Source organism: Phacochoerus africanus, chromosome 12, assembly GCF_016906955.1.
Source record: "Phacochoerus africanus isolate WHEZ1 chromosome 12, ROS_Pafr_v1, whole genome shotgun sequence".
NCBI classification, from domain to species: domain Eukaryota; kingdom Metazoa; phylum Chordata; class Mammalia; order Artiodactyla; family Suidae; genus Phacochoerus; species Phacochoerus africanus.
The window spans coordinates 50,082,101-50,096,547 of NC_062555.1; the positions used below are offsets into that span (position 1 = coordinate 50,082,101).

Here is a 14,447-nt window from a genome sequence, read left to right on the forward strand (position 1 = left end):
CTTTCTGTCTTTCCTTTCCTGGTTCTCGAGTTTGTCCGATGTCTCATTAGAGTTTTCTTCTCTACTCATTTTTTTCCTCAGTGTTCTCTTTTCTTGTCCTACTAACTGAGTTTTTCCCACTTTTCTCTTAACCTACCTATTGAAATTTTTATTTTTGAAAATTTTAATTCCCAAGAGCTTTCCTCTCCTTTCCCTTCTTATAGCTTCTTGTTCTTATTCCATGGCTATAATATTTTCTCTTAAATATCTTATGATGTTATTGTTTTAAGTTTTCTCTTCTGTCAGTGTTTTTTAAACATTTTAATTTGGATTTATTTTTATATCTGGAGATTTTCTTTGGAGGCTTGATGTTGGGTTCGTAATTAAGAGGAACACATTGTAAAGCTAACTGGAAGCTTTAATTATGATGGTAAAGCTTTTTTAAATTTTGTTGGAGTTAGTTGATTCACGAAGTTGTATTAATTTCAGGTGTGCAGAGAAGTAAATCAGTTACATATATTCATATGTCTATTCTTTTCCCATATAGGTTATTACAGAGTATTGAGTAGAGTTCCCTGTGCCATACAGCAGGTTCTTGTTACTTATCTATTTTATATATAATAGCATGTATATGAATATCCCAACCCCCTAATTTATCCCTCCCCCAGGGTTGCCCCTTTGGTAACCAAAAGTTTGGTTTCAAAATCTTTGTGTCTGTTTCTGTTTTGCGAATAAGTTCTTTGTATTGTTTTTATTAAATTCCACATATAAGTGATCTCATATGATATTTGTCTTTCTCTCTCTGACCTACCCCACTTAGTACAATCATCTTGAGGTCTATCTCTGTTGCTGAAAATGGCATTTCTTCATTCATTCTATGGCTGAGAAATATTCCGTTCCATCCACATCTTCTGTATCCATTCCTCTGTTGGTGGGCATTTAGGTTGTCTCCATGTCTTGGCTATTGTGAATAGTGCTGTGATGAACATAGGGGTACACGAATCTTTTGAAATTATGGTTTTCTCTGGATATATGCCCAGGAATGGGATTGCTGGATCATATGGTAGGTTTTGTTGGGGAGGGGGGGATGTTTGTTGGTTTTGCAATAACTTTTTTTCTTTTTTTTTTTTTTTGCTGTGTGCATGGCATGTGGGAGTTCCTGGGCCAGGGATTGAACCCATGTTACAGCAGTGACAACACTGGATCCTTAACCACTAGGCCACCACGGAACTTCCAACAATTCTTTTTTGGCTGCACACATAGCATGCAGAAATGATCTGGTCCAGAGAGCAAATCCATGTCACAGCAGTAACCAGAGCCACAGCAGTGACAATGCCAGATACTTAACATGCTGTGCCACCAGGGAACTCTACCATGTGGTTGTTCTACATTTAGTTTCTTTTTTTTTTGTCTTTTTTAGGGCCACTCCCTCGGCATATGGAGGTTCCCAGGCTAGGGGTCCAATCGGAGCTGTAGCCGCCGGCCTACACTAGAACTTAGGATCCAAGCCGCGTCTTCAACCTACACCATAGCCCACGGCAACGCCAGATCCCCAACCCACTGACTAAGGCCAGGGATCGAACCTGCAACCTCATGGTTCCCAGTCAGATTCGTTAACCACTGTGCCACGATGGGACCTCCTACATTTAGTTTCTCCATGATAGTAAAGGTGCTTAATCACTGGTCTTTGACCAGGTACTGGGTGGTGGCTTTTCTTTTAGTCTGATCAGTTTCTCCAAAGGAGTCCCCAGTCACTGGATACTTGAGTTCTCACTATTCTTTCTACTCTGTTAATTGCCACTGTCTATTTGCTATATTCTAGATTTTTGTCTACACCCATCTCATTTTTTTGTTCTTTATATCTATGGGTTTATACTTTTAAAAAAATACTTGCAGGAAGAAACATTTATTCAGTTGACCATGTTTGACTCCCCATACTTATGAATAAACATACTATAAAAAAAAAAAAGGAAAAAAAAAATGTTTCTCCTCTTGCCTTGGTCCATAAATGTCTTCACCAGTGGGAGAATCCTACTCCTGTTGGAAATATTCCCCTATCTGGACTGGTCAGAAGCAAAAAGAAACAGGAATGTGTTTATTCACCTTCAACCTGAAGATAATTTTCTATTTCAAAAAAAGTTAAACATTTTTTCTTAATATTTTTTTAGGAGAATTGCGTGGCAGGTAGGAGAGAAGTAGGGTATATGCCTATGTCACATCCTTTTTTTTTTTTTTGTACAAGGTAAAATCCAAAGAGCATGTGGCAGGTATTAAACTAGATGGCTATGCATAGGGAAAAAAAACCCATTTAATTGGTAGAAAAGAAAGGTAACAAGAGAGGTCTCATCAGCAAAAACATTAAGTATGGGAGACATTCTTCAGAAAATATTTTAGGCCAAAATTACTTTGCCCTTGTTGATTTTAATGCTGTCCTTTAATTTTTGCTTTGAAAAACTGTCAGCTCACTTTGCTCCTAGCAGTGATCTTCCCAATAGAGCTTTCTAGAAAAGGGGCAGAATATGTGCAACTTCTGACATCCCGAGTTAGTTTATTGTTCAAATACTTATGAGCTTAGGTTGCATTTTTTTTCTACCTGTAAGAAATAAAAAGTGCATGAAAGGCCCATGGACCTGTTAGGCTTCTGCATAACTAAATAGGACAGGATAGTACAGTCTCATACTCTGGTTATTCATTCCACTCATCTCAAATGTTAGTTGACAATAATAGCAATCACACAATCATGACAACACTTACTGCGTGATTACTGTTCATCATAGACCATTTGAAAGGGGAGTTTCCGTGGTGGCTCAGTGAGTTATAAACCCAACTAGTATTCTAGAGAATGTAGATTTGATTACTGGCCTTGATTAGTAGGTTAGGGATCTGGTGTTGCCATGGGCTGTGGTGTAGGTTGCAGATGTGACTTGGATCCTGCGTTGCTGTGGCTGTGGTGTAGGCCTGCAGCTGTAGCTCTGATTGAACCCCTGGCTTGGGAACTTCTATATGGTGCAGGTATTCCCATAAAGGAAAAAAAAAAAAAAATGACAGAAAAGGAAGCGAGGGCTAAGGTTGGTGTATTTAAGGTTAGCACCAGCAGAAATGGAGAATTGGGATGGGAGGAAGACGGGATGTTCTGAGTTGATTGGCCTCTTATTAAGTGTGCCCTAGACTTCTCTCTCTGAGCCTCACCTTGTTTTTCTTCTCTACTAAGTCAACTTTGTCTGGCAGGTCCTGGCTATAACACAAGCCTGTTTTTACTATTTCTCGGGTTGTTTCTTTTCAATCTCTTCCACTGCTTCCCTCCACCAAAGTGTGGAAGTTCATTCAACCCAATGCACCGACCTTGACGCTCTGGCTTTTATCACTGGAGATGTACCTTTGGTTTTCAAACAGGTCAATACCTCAGGAGCTGCTGCAGAGGCAGAGGGCTTCCCAGCAGATTGTGCTCTGGTGCATTCTTCCTGGAGTCAGCCAAAGCAACTCTCTCCATTTTTTTTTTTTTTAAACATACTGAGACTTCTGTGGAAGTTTAACTTTGAATATAGAGATTTGCCTCTGTAGTGAGTTTTAAACCACTGCCATCTTTCCTTTTACCCTCTCATCCCTCTCACAGCTTCCTCCATCACTTTTCAGTCTCCGCCTCTGCCCCTGACCTCTCCCCTGGTGGTATCTCACATCTGTCCTTTTTGGCCTCTGTCAGTTCTGCCATTTAAAATGGAGCTCCCCTGAGATCCTGCTGTAGAGCACAGGGAACTCTTTCTAATCACTTGTGCTGGAACATGATGGAGGATGATGTGAGAAAGAAGAATTTATATATAGGTATGACTGGGTCACTTTACTGTACAGCAGAAATTGACAGAAGATTGTAAGTCAACTATAATAAACATGAAATGGAGCTCCCCGTTTTTCGCTTCAAACTCTGCTCTGCATTTTCTTATTTCTGTCAGTGTTATTTTCATCCTCCCAAGCTCAAAGCCTGATTAGTCAATGGGTCAGCAGGTTTTTTTCTGTAAAGGGTCAGAGAGGAGATATCTTAGGTACTGTGGGTCATGTGGTCTCTGTCACAACTACTCAACTCAGGGAAGCCTCGATTTGGATTCTATCTCTGCTGTAGACTGGCTGCTTGACCTTTTGATAAGTTATACGTGACACTCTTGGTTCCAGTGATAACTGCATGAGCTGGGACATGTCAAGTCCAGGGTTCCCAGTCAGGGGATTGGGATGGGCGCAGGCAGCTGGAACACACTGCTCCTGCCTTCTAGTTCGGTGTCCAATGGGAAACGTGTATTAGAAGGGATGAAACCCCTGTTTTCATTTCCACTTTAGTTGTGCAAGGTCACCATACATCATTATATATGATTGTCACCAAACTTAGGTTCAGCTGCTTGTTGCTAAAGAATCCAATACTGAGAGACAAGTGTTAGGTAAAAGTAAAGACAGCTTTGGAGTTCCTGCTGTGGTGCAGTGGGTTAATCATCTGGCTTATCTCTTTGGTGATGTCAGTTCAATCCCCAGCCCCGCATAATAGGTTAAGGATCCCGCACTGCCACTGCTGTGGTGGAGGTCATAGCTGTGGCTCCCTCGGATTCAATCCCTGGCCCAGGAATTTCCATATGCCATGGGTGCTGCTGAAAAAGAGAAAAATAAAAATAAATCCAGCTTGATTGAGGAAGCCGACACTCCTGGGGAGAAGGTGGACTCATGATCCAAAGAACCAACTCCCCATTGCCAACTGGGGGCAAGAGCTTTCAAAGGGGAGTTTCAGGGGTGCTGAGGTGTAAGGAGGGGCCTGCATGCAAAGCAGCACAGTCATCTTGAAAATTGTTATGCAGTGGTCTCATCAGCATCCCGTTGATTATTTTAAGTGCAGTTAAACTTCAATTCTAGAGTCAGTTTGTTCCCATTTCCCTGAGGCCATTTCTTGGAACTGTGCAAAATGGAGCAGCTTATGTCCTGGCTACAGTCTGCTCATCATGGAGTTAACGCCTTCTCTCTGGTGTGGGTTTCAGTATGTGCAAAACAGCTCAAAGACTATGGCTCAGAATATTATCTATACCCCTTGAGGAGGAACTCAAGGTCCTTGACTTTGTTTAATAACGAAACTGTTATTATTTCGTCATTTGCCTCTTTTCCTTTGTTTCTGCATTTTCTCTAACTTATTCTCTGGCTAAAGTTTTTCTCCAGACAAGAGGCAAGCAGAGAACAGGACATGGGGTTATGGGGGGAGGGGAGTTCTGTCCTGAGACACCCCATAGCACCCAGCTCCATTACGTGGTCACTACCATGTTTGAGTTGTTTCTAACTGGGTGGTGAGTGCTGGGTGGCAGATCTGTACTGTCAGGTCAGTCCAGTGGCTGCTGACCCGAGTGGCATTTGCACTATCACGTGATCTTCACGGTGGCTCACCAGCTGAGTCTGATCGCATCCCCATCCACCCCTGGGACTAAGGCCAGTGTCTTGTCCCCTGCACTTGACTGGGAGCCCCTTGAGAGTAAAGGCAGCCTCTGTGCTTCTTAATCTCACTGTAGCAGATTTCTGCCTCCGTTATCAGGAGTGAGTTAACACAACACTCCCTTGCTCTTCTCACAGGCTCTTTTCTGAGTAACACCTGAGTATTTTAGGAATAAAATTACATATCGTTCCCTGTTTCGTTACGGTTATATTTATCTTGGCAGTCTACCCAGGAGTGAGTTTCAAGTTTCTTATGGGTAAGAGTTACATGTTTGAAAGGGAACTCAATACTCTTTCTAACTCTCTCTTACAGTAGATTTATGGGTTTTATTAATGGAAGTTCTAGGGGGCTGAGATTTGCCCACATTAAAATTGCCCTCTTGTGTAAGAACCCTTATAAGGACTGTTAACAGAATACAGATTTCTGGCTGTCTCGAAGCCATAAATGGATTGGGAAAGGATTATTATAAACTTTGCCGCTCAAGCCTTCTTTTTCATAGAGAGCTGTAACTGAACATCTTTGTGGTTATCTTTATAAACACAGCTATAAATACATGATTCTCCGCTTCTTTTTCCCTCTACCAGATATGAACAGGGAACAACACAAAAACCTTTAAGCCCATACAACAGTCAACTTTTGGGAGTTGCTGTTGTGGCTCAGCAGGTTACGCACCCAACTAGCATCCATGAGGACGCACGTTCAGTCCCTGGCCTCCCTCAGTGGATAAAGGATCCACCATTGCCTCCAACTGCAGCACAGGTCACAGATGCGGCTTGGATCCAGTGGTGCCCTGCCTGTGGCACCTGCAGCTTCAATTCAACCCCTAGCCCGGGAACTTCCGTATGTTGCAGGTGTGGCCCTAAAAAGAAAAAGAAAGAGTCAACCTCTTTCTGTCTTGAGTTTTTGCCTCACTAACAGCTAAAGGGAAGGATAGTGAAACCTGTGAGAGAGTAGAACTTGTTCAATTAGCAGGCATTTGATGGGTGGTATTGTGCTCTTGAGCGAAGAGCCAGAAGAAGGGCTATCAAAGATTTGTTAGTTGTGGTTCCTCCCTCCAGAAGCTCATGTTCTACTTAAGGATGATGTCGGAACATCTGGGTCACTGAGCACACGGTGATAAGTGACAGACTAACAGCGGGGTGAGACAAATGCTATAGGAATGGTGAGCAGGTGGACTGCCATGCTGCTGGGGTAGGGAGGGCCGGAAGACCAGAAGCAGGGCAGTTGGGATTATAGATGCCCCCCCTGTGAAGTGGGTGTCTCTTTGGGGACAGAGGTTTTGCTAACCAGTGATGTGCTGTTTCTAAATTTATCAAGATTGATTGCTAACTGAGGGGCCCAACAAAGGCTGTTATTTTGGTTTAATTTTGTTTAAATCCCATTTACTTCCAATTTACTTTAAACGAATCACACCAAAGTGGTCTTATTTTTGTCCTCTTAACTATTTTGTTAAAGTATAGTTGATTTACAATGTTGTGTTAATTTCAGCTGTATGGCGAAGTGGCTCAGTTGCACATATTCCTTGTCATATTCTCTCCCGTTATGGTTTATCTCAGGATATTGAATATAGTTCCTTGTACTATACAGTAGGACCTTGTTGTTTATCCATTCTATATATAATAGTTTGCATCTGCTAATCCCAAACTCCCAGCCCTTCCCTCCCTGCCCCCCCCCACCCCCTTGGCAACCACAAGTCTGTTCTCTATGTCTGTGAGTCTGTTTCTGCTTTGTAGATAGATTTATTTGGGCTATATTATGGATTCCACATATTAGTGATATCATGTGGTATTTGTCTGTCTCTTTCTGACATACTTTGCTAAATGTGATAATCTCTAGTTGCATCCACTGTTGCTGCAAATGGTATTATTTCGTTTTTATGGCCGAGTAATATTCCATTGTGTGTGTGTGTATACATACCACATCTTCTTTATCCATTCTTCTATCACTGGACATTTAGGTTGTTTCCATGTCTTGGTTATTGTAAACATTGCTGCAGTGAACAGAGGGGTCCATGTATCCTTTCAAATGATAGTTTTGTCTGGATATATGCCCAGGAGTGGGATTGCTAGATCCTGTGGCAACTCTGTTTTTAGTGTTTTGTATCCTTTTAGCTATTTTGAGGTGTAAGGGTCAGTCATGTTTACTGTGTTCAGGTTGTTGTATAACATCTCTAGAACTTTTCACCTTGCAAAACTGAAACTCTGTACCTGTTGTTCAAAATCTTTTTGTTCCCCCTCCCTCCAGCCCTTGGCAAACACCATTCTAGTTTCTGTTTCTGGAATTCTGACCACTCCAGATACCTCATCTAAGTGAAATCATACAGTCTTTGTTCTTTTGTGACTGATGTCTTTTACTCAGCCTAAGGTCCTCAAGGCTCATCCATGTTGTAGCCAGTGGCAGAATTTTTTTCTTCTTCCTTTTTTAAGTTTTATTGAAGTACAGTTAATTTACATGATTGTGATAATTTCCCCTATAGAATAAAGTGACCCAGTCATACATATACACATACCCACTCTCTCTCAGATTGTTTTCCTTCTTCTTAAAGGCCAAATAATATTCCATTATGTAGATTTACCACATTTTCTTTACTCACTCAATTGTTGATTGACATTTGGGCTCTTCCTGCCTCTTGGCTGCTATTAATCATGCTGTAAAGAATTTTTTTATCTTACATTTTTTTGTGTTGTTGGTTTTTTTCTTTTTTCTTAGGGCCATATGCACAGTATATGGAGGTTCCCAGGCTAAGGATCTACTCAGAGCGATAGCAATGCAGGATCCAAGCCATGTCTGCAACCTACATCACAGCTCACCACAACTGAGATCATTAACCCACTGAGCAAGGCCAGGAATCGAACCCACAACTTCACGGTTCCTAGTCGTATTAATTTCCACTGCGCCACAATGGGAACTACTTGGATTTTTTTTTTTTTTTTTTTTTAACGAACCTATTAAGCTGTACCATCAGCAAGTGGTAGCTTATGTTTACATAGTGTCTCGGTGTTGAAATTCCTAGTTGCTTTGCTTGGTCCTTGTGACTTGGTGGAGAAAGGAGGGCAGATATAGTTACCCTAGTCTGTGAAAAAGGAAATTGATGGTGGATACTGAAGCGTCTTGCCCAAGCTCATTGAGCTCTTAAGTGGCAGAATTGGGACAAGGCCCCCGGCTTCTCTTTGGTAGCATTCTGTTCTAATGTCCTTTCACCTAATCAGTGAGTCCCTTATAGAAAGATATAAACTAGCAATGCACTAATGCTTGCCTCTTTGTTTCATGCTCTGGAGGGATTAAAGGAATAAAACATTTTTTTCTCCTTAAATAACAAAAGTAAAAAAAAAAAAAGCATGGCAACTATTAAAACAATTATGAAAAGTAAACACACCATTCTAGCTGTTTTGCTTCCTTTTTTTTTTTTTTTTTGCTGTTGAGTCTTGATACTACAATTAGAGTTTGCAACCAAAAGAGTCACCTTCCCCCTCACATTTTAAGTTTATGCTACTTAAAACCCTGATTTGGATTGAGCACTTTTTTGCATTTTAATACCATTTAAACAAACATTTTGAGTGAAAATTTCTTGAATGTAATAAATTATTACAGAAGGAGCTTTCAGGACTTAGTGTGTCCTGTGTTCTTGCTTAAACAGAGATACCAATGGAATGTGCCTAAAAATATTTGACTAGGATCTTCCTATAGAGAAATGGAAAAAGAATCACCCATCTAGGAAATAGGTTGAAGAATGCTAAAGAAATAGAGTTGAGTTCCTGTCGTGGCTCAGCAGTAACAAACCCCACTACTAACCATGATGGTGCAGATTTGATCCCCAGCCTCACTCAGTGGGTTAAGGATCTGGTGTTGCCGTGAGGTGTGGTATAGGTCACAGGCGTGGCTCAGATCCCATGTGGCTATGGCTGTGGCGTAGGCTGGCAGCTCTAGCTCTGATTCAGCTCCTCGCCTGGGAACTTCCATAGACCGAAGGTTCAGTTCTATAAAGACAAAAAAAAAAAGAGAGAGAGAGAGAGAGATTTTAAGTAGGGCAGGGGAGAGGAGATTGAAATTACAATGAAACTATCCGAAAAGAGATTTCATAAATGTCTCTTCCTAAGGTAAAAAGAAAGATGAAAGGAGCAGCCGAAAAATTTATAGCAGCCAAAAATGGAAAGTTAGATGTTATAATTGACTGGCGAGAGATGAGAACAGGAAGGCATTGTAAAGAAAAACTGGGAAACTGCCATAGTGATGGTTTGAAAGAAACTTTTAGGGCTTAACGGGTTGGTTTATTTTAACTAACTCCTGTCCTGAGGCAGGAAGGTGGATGATATGATTAGCTGTGAAAGCTATTTTTGGTCTGGTGATGCTCTACCAATTGTTCTTTCTAGTGATAATTGCAGGATTAACACCCATTGCTTTAAAAAAAAAAAGTCAGTCCTTGAAGATTAAGGCTAATACTATGGGCCAGGAAGTGTGTTTGGCAGGAGGGAACCAGAAATGTAGGCAGTCACTCATCAAACAAGTTGTCCCTTCTTTCTGCTTTCTAGATGCTTTCTCTGGATTTTAAGCAACTTAACTCTTCCTTTTGTCTTCTTAGAGGAACTGTGGTCCTCCTTGAATGGTGTGTTTATTGGACCAATCATAACCTCACTTTTGCATCAACCTACATTCCTTGCAGTCAACGGACAGGGAGTTCCTGTTGTGGTTCAGCAGGTTAAGAACCCGACATAGTGTCCTTGAGGATATAGGTTTTATCCCTGGCCTTGTTTAGTGGGTTAAGGATCTGGCATTGCCCCAAGCTCTGACGTTGGTTGCAGATGTGGCTTGGATCTGGCATTGCTGTGGCTGTGGTGTAGACCAGCAGCTGCAGCTCTGATTTGAATCCTATCCTGGGAACTTTTATATGCTACAGGAGTAGCCCTTAAAAAAGAGTCAAGGGACAAGTTTGTTTACAAGGCAACCCAGTGTCAAACACAATCACACAGATTGAAAGCAGATCTTTGGCATGTGCCAAAGTTTTAGTAGTCCGAAGCCTAAAAAAATCATATAATGGATAGACACAATGACATATAAAAACCCTTTGAATAAACAAAAATCTCCACGTGCTAAATGAATGCATTATTCATTCAACACGCTTGTATTTAGTCACCTTCTTTGTTGTATGGGTGATGCTAGGGGATATAAAATGATTAAGCCTTGGTCTCTAATTATCAGGAGTTGCATATAACCACGTGATAATGTACAATATTGGCTTATTCACCTCTTCACTTTAAAAGGAAAGAGAGAAGTTGTTTGCCCTGAAGCCCAGTTCTCCCAGCTGTAGTGGGCTCTGCACTAAGATTTGTAAACTGCCTTATGATTTGTGTCCATTTGACCACGTGTCTTGCCTCTGAGTTGGCATTTCAGAGCTGGCATTGAGTCAGCCTCTTCTTATCTAGGTGATCAAAACTCAGTTAAAGGGATATTGAAGGTTGGGATCAACCTTAAATATTTCACTTAAGCGTAATACATTAAGAAATGTATAATTCAGCACTAATCTTTTGCTACAAAACCAAGGCCTGTTTGGAGTTCCCTGGTGGCTCAATGGGTTAAGGGTCGGGCATTGTCAATACAGCATCTCAGGTTGCTGCTGTGGCACAGGTTCAATCCCTAGCCCGGGAACATCCGCTAAAAACAGGAAAAAAAAATTTAAGTTAAAAAAAAAAAAGACGTGTTCTTTGAGCATGAGTTGGGTAATTGAAGTTTCACCTAGACCCAGACATCCCACCTTCAGTAAAGAATTTAGTTTGACACTGCACTTTGACCCTATCTAAAGAGATTTGGGACTGAAAAGAATTTTTAATTTTGAAACACAGTCATGTTTGTACCTCAAAATGATTTGTTCAGTTTCTCCTGAATATCTTTTTACAAAACATGAACCATTTGGTCCCATTATACTTTTGCTAAATGTCTTGCTAAAATGAAAAAGCAGGCATTTGGTAAAATGTAATATCTTTATAAAAAACAAGTTTGATTTTTTTTTCTAAAAATTCGTGTGTATGTACAATGTTTTGAAATTAATAAAAGTCACTCTTGCTAACTCTGGTCCAAGAAAAAGTATCCATTTGAGTTAGGGGACCTTATCATCTTAGCTCCTAATGTACTTTTTTCATGTTTCCCTGAAATAGATACAGTAGTTCTTTGGCTGAAAAAAAAAATGTTCATTGTAACATCAGTAGGAACCTTTTTTAAAAGGAAATTTTTTTTTTTTTTTTTTTTGCTTTTTACAGCCATACCCTCAGCATATGAAAATTCTCAGGCCAGGGGTCCTATTAGAGCTGTAGCTGCCACTCTACACCACAGCCACAACAACTCTGGATCCAAGCTGCCTCTGCAGCCTACACCACAGCTCATGGCAACACCGCATCCTTGACTCACTCAGTGAGGCCAGGGATGGAACCCGCATCCTCATGGATAGTAGTAGGGTTCATTTCCACTGCACCACAGTGGGAACTCACTAAAGGATTTTTAAAAACTGATTCTTCTGTCTTCTCTGGGTCATGAATGCTTTGAATAGATGGTGAAATCTTTGAGCCTTCTCCAGAGAAATAATCGGCTTATGTCCACACAGCTTTGCTTATATTTCTGAGGTCTTCACAGACCCCTGAATAAAATCCATGTAACGTAAGGGTTTACAAAGTACAAGAACCCTTGTTAAGAATCCCAGTCTCGATAGCCAAGACATGGAAACAACTTAAATGTCCATCGACAGAGGAGTGGATCAAGAAGATATGGTACATATACACAATGGAATATTACTCAGCCATTAAAATGAACGAAATACCAGCATTTTTTGCAACATGGATGGACCTAGAAACTATCACGCTAAGTGAAGTCAGCCATACAATGAGACGCCAACATCAAATGCTTTCACTGACATGTGGAATCTGAAAAAAGGACAGACTGAACTTCTTTGCAGAACAGATGCTGACTCACAGACACTGAAAAACTTAAGGTCTCCAGAGGAGACAGTTTGGGGGGTGGGGGGATGTGCTTGGGCTGTGGGATGGAAATCCTGTGAAATCAGATTGTGATGATCATTAGACAACTACAGATGTGATAAATTCATTTGAGTAATAGTAATAATAAAAAAAAAGAATCCCAGTCTCGGAGTTCCCATCATGGCTTAGCAGTAGCGAACCCGACTAGTATCCCTGAGGATGTGGGTTCAATCTCTGGCCTCACTCAGCGGGTTAAGGATCCAGCCTTGCCATGAGCTGTGGTGTGGGTTGCAGACGCAGCTCGGATCCCATGTTGCTGTGGCTGTGGTGCAGACTGGCAGCTCCAGCTCCAGTTTGACCCCTAGCCTGAGACCTTGTATATGCCATGGGTGCAGCCCTAAAAAGACATTTAAAAAAAAAAAAAGGAATCCCAGTCTCTCTCCAAGTAGAATGACTGATGCCTTAAATATAGTGGGACAGTGCCCCACGACTGAAGTGTTTTCCTTTCTTCTCAGATACTTGAGATGACCGCATACATTCTTCTTGGAATTCTCTTTCAGCTATAGTGTTTAGTCTAGTGTAGAGGGGGGTTGGGTAGATGTACCCTTCTCTAAATACTCTCATGTGCTCTCTAGCCGTAAAGGATGTTCTGGTTTAAACAGTTGTCAATGATGGGCGACTTCAAGGTTGCATTTTGTTTTCAGATTTTCCAATGGCCAGTATGAAGGGGCACAAGGCAGAAAGATCCCTTTAAGCTGAGCATATCGTGGGAGCAAATCCTTCTGTGGTAGGGCCCGGGGTGGGGGCGGGTAGTTTGCTGGTCTCTGAGTTTCTGACTTGCTTTACTGTTAATGCCTATAAAATATAATGCCTATTTACTCCTCTTTCTTTTTTTTAATTTTTTCTATTCGAGTATAGTTGATATGCAGTGTTTTGCAGGTTTCTTGGGTTTTTTTGTTTGTTTGTTTGTTTTGCGTTTCAGGTCTGCACCTGCGGCATATGGAGGTTCCCAGGCTAGGGCTTGAGCCAGAACTATAGCTGCTGGCCTATACCATAGCAATGCCAGATCTGAGCCACCGCTGCAACCTACACCACAACTCACAGCAACTCCAGATCCTTAACCCACTGAGCAAGGCCAGGGATCAGACTCATGACCTCATGATCACTAGTCGGGTTCATTACTGCTGAGCCACATTGGGAACTCCTGTCTGTAGGATTTAGATAACCAGGATGCTGATTAGCTGGGTAGAGGGCTAATCAGGTTACTGAACGGTAAGGCTCTGATTGTTCCTTTTCCCTTGAGTTTGACAGAAATCTCCATCTCACAGTCTTCTTGGAAAAATAAATAAAAGAGTAGTAAGTGCTCAGAACTTTTTCCTTCCCAAAGACTTAGGATTCATTGAGAGGTTCCCTTTCATTTGGTAGCCATGCATTTTAGTCTGGCTTGCTCTCTCCCACCAACAACCTCCCCTGCCCTGCAACCACCCGTGTCCTCACTTGTCACCTCCCGCCCCCAAACAACCTGTCCTTGCTTCTTGCAGCCCTCATCAGACCATATTGGGTTCTGTGTTTCTCTTCATTAACGTGGAAACTGGGAGCAGCTTGGACTGATACCTCCCCTGTTGACATTTTGCCATTTGACAAAATGGGAAGTGTTAACAGAGTAGGGGTGGAATAAATATTTTCGGACCAAATGAATCACATGATCTGCTGAATATTAGCACATGCGTGAACGGAACCCTGAGCCTTTGGATGTAATCACATTTTGCCACCTGTGTCTTGCCACTTAACTCTTTGATGAGGTTGTGACCTCAGAGAGAGGGATCAGGTTCATTTCTGTCTCTTTCCATGTAGTATAAAGGGTGATAGGAATGGAGTTCCCATCATGGCACAGCGGAAACAAATCTGACTAGGAACCATGAGGTTGTGGGTTCAATCCCTAGCCTCGCTCAGTGGGTTAAGGATCCGGTGCTACCGTGAGCTGTGGTGCAGGTCAGCAGCTGTAGCTCTGACTGGACCCCTAGCCTGGGAACCTCCATATGCCATGGGTATGA

At 41.7% G+C, this 14,447-nt stretch overlaps 1 protein-coding gene across 4 annotated transcripts in view; it reads left to right on the forward strand.

The window, feature by feature from the left end:
• CACNB2 (calcium voltage-gated channel auxiliary subunit beta 2) overlaps nt 1–14,447 on the forward strand; it is a 445,465-nt gene that overhangs the window by 294,875 nt on the left and 136,143 nt on the right. The window lies entirely within an intron of this gene.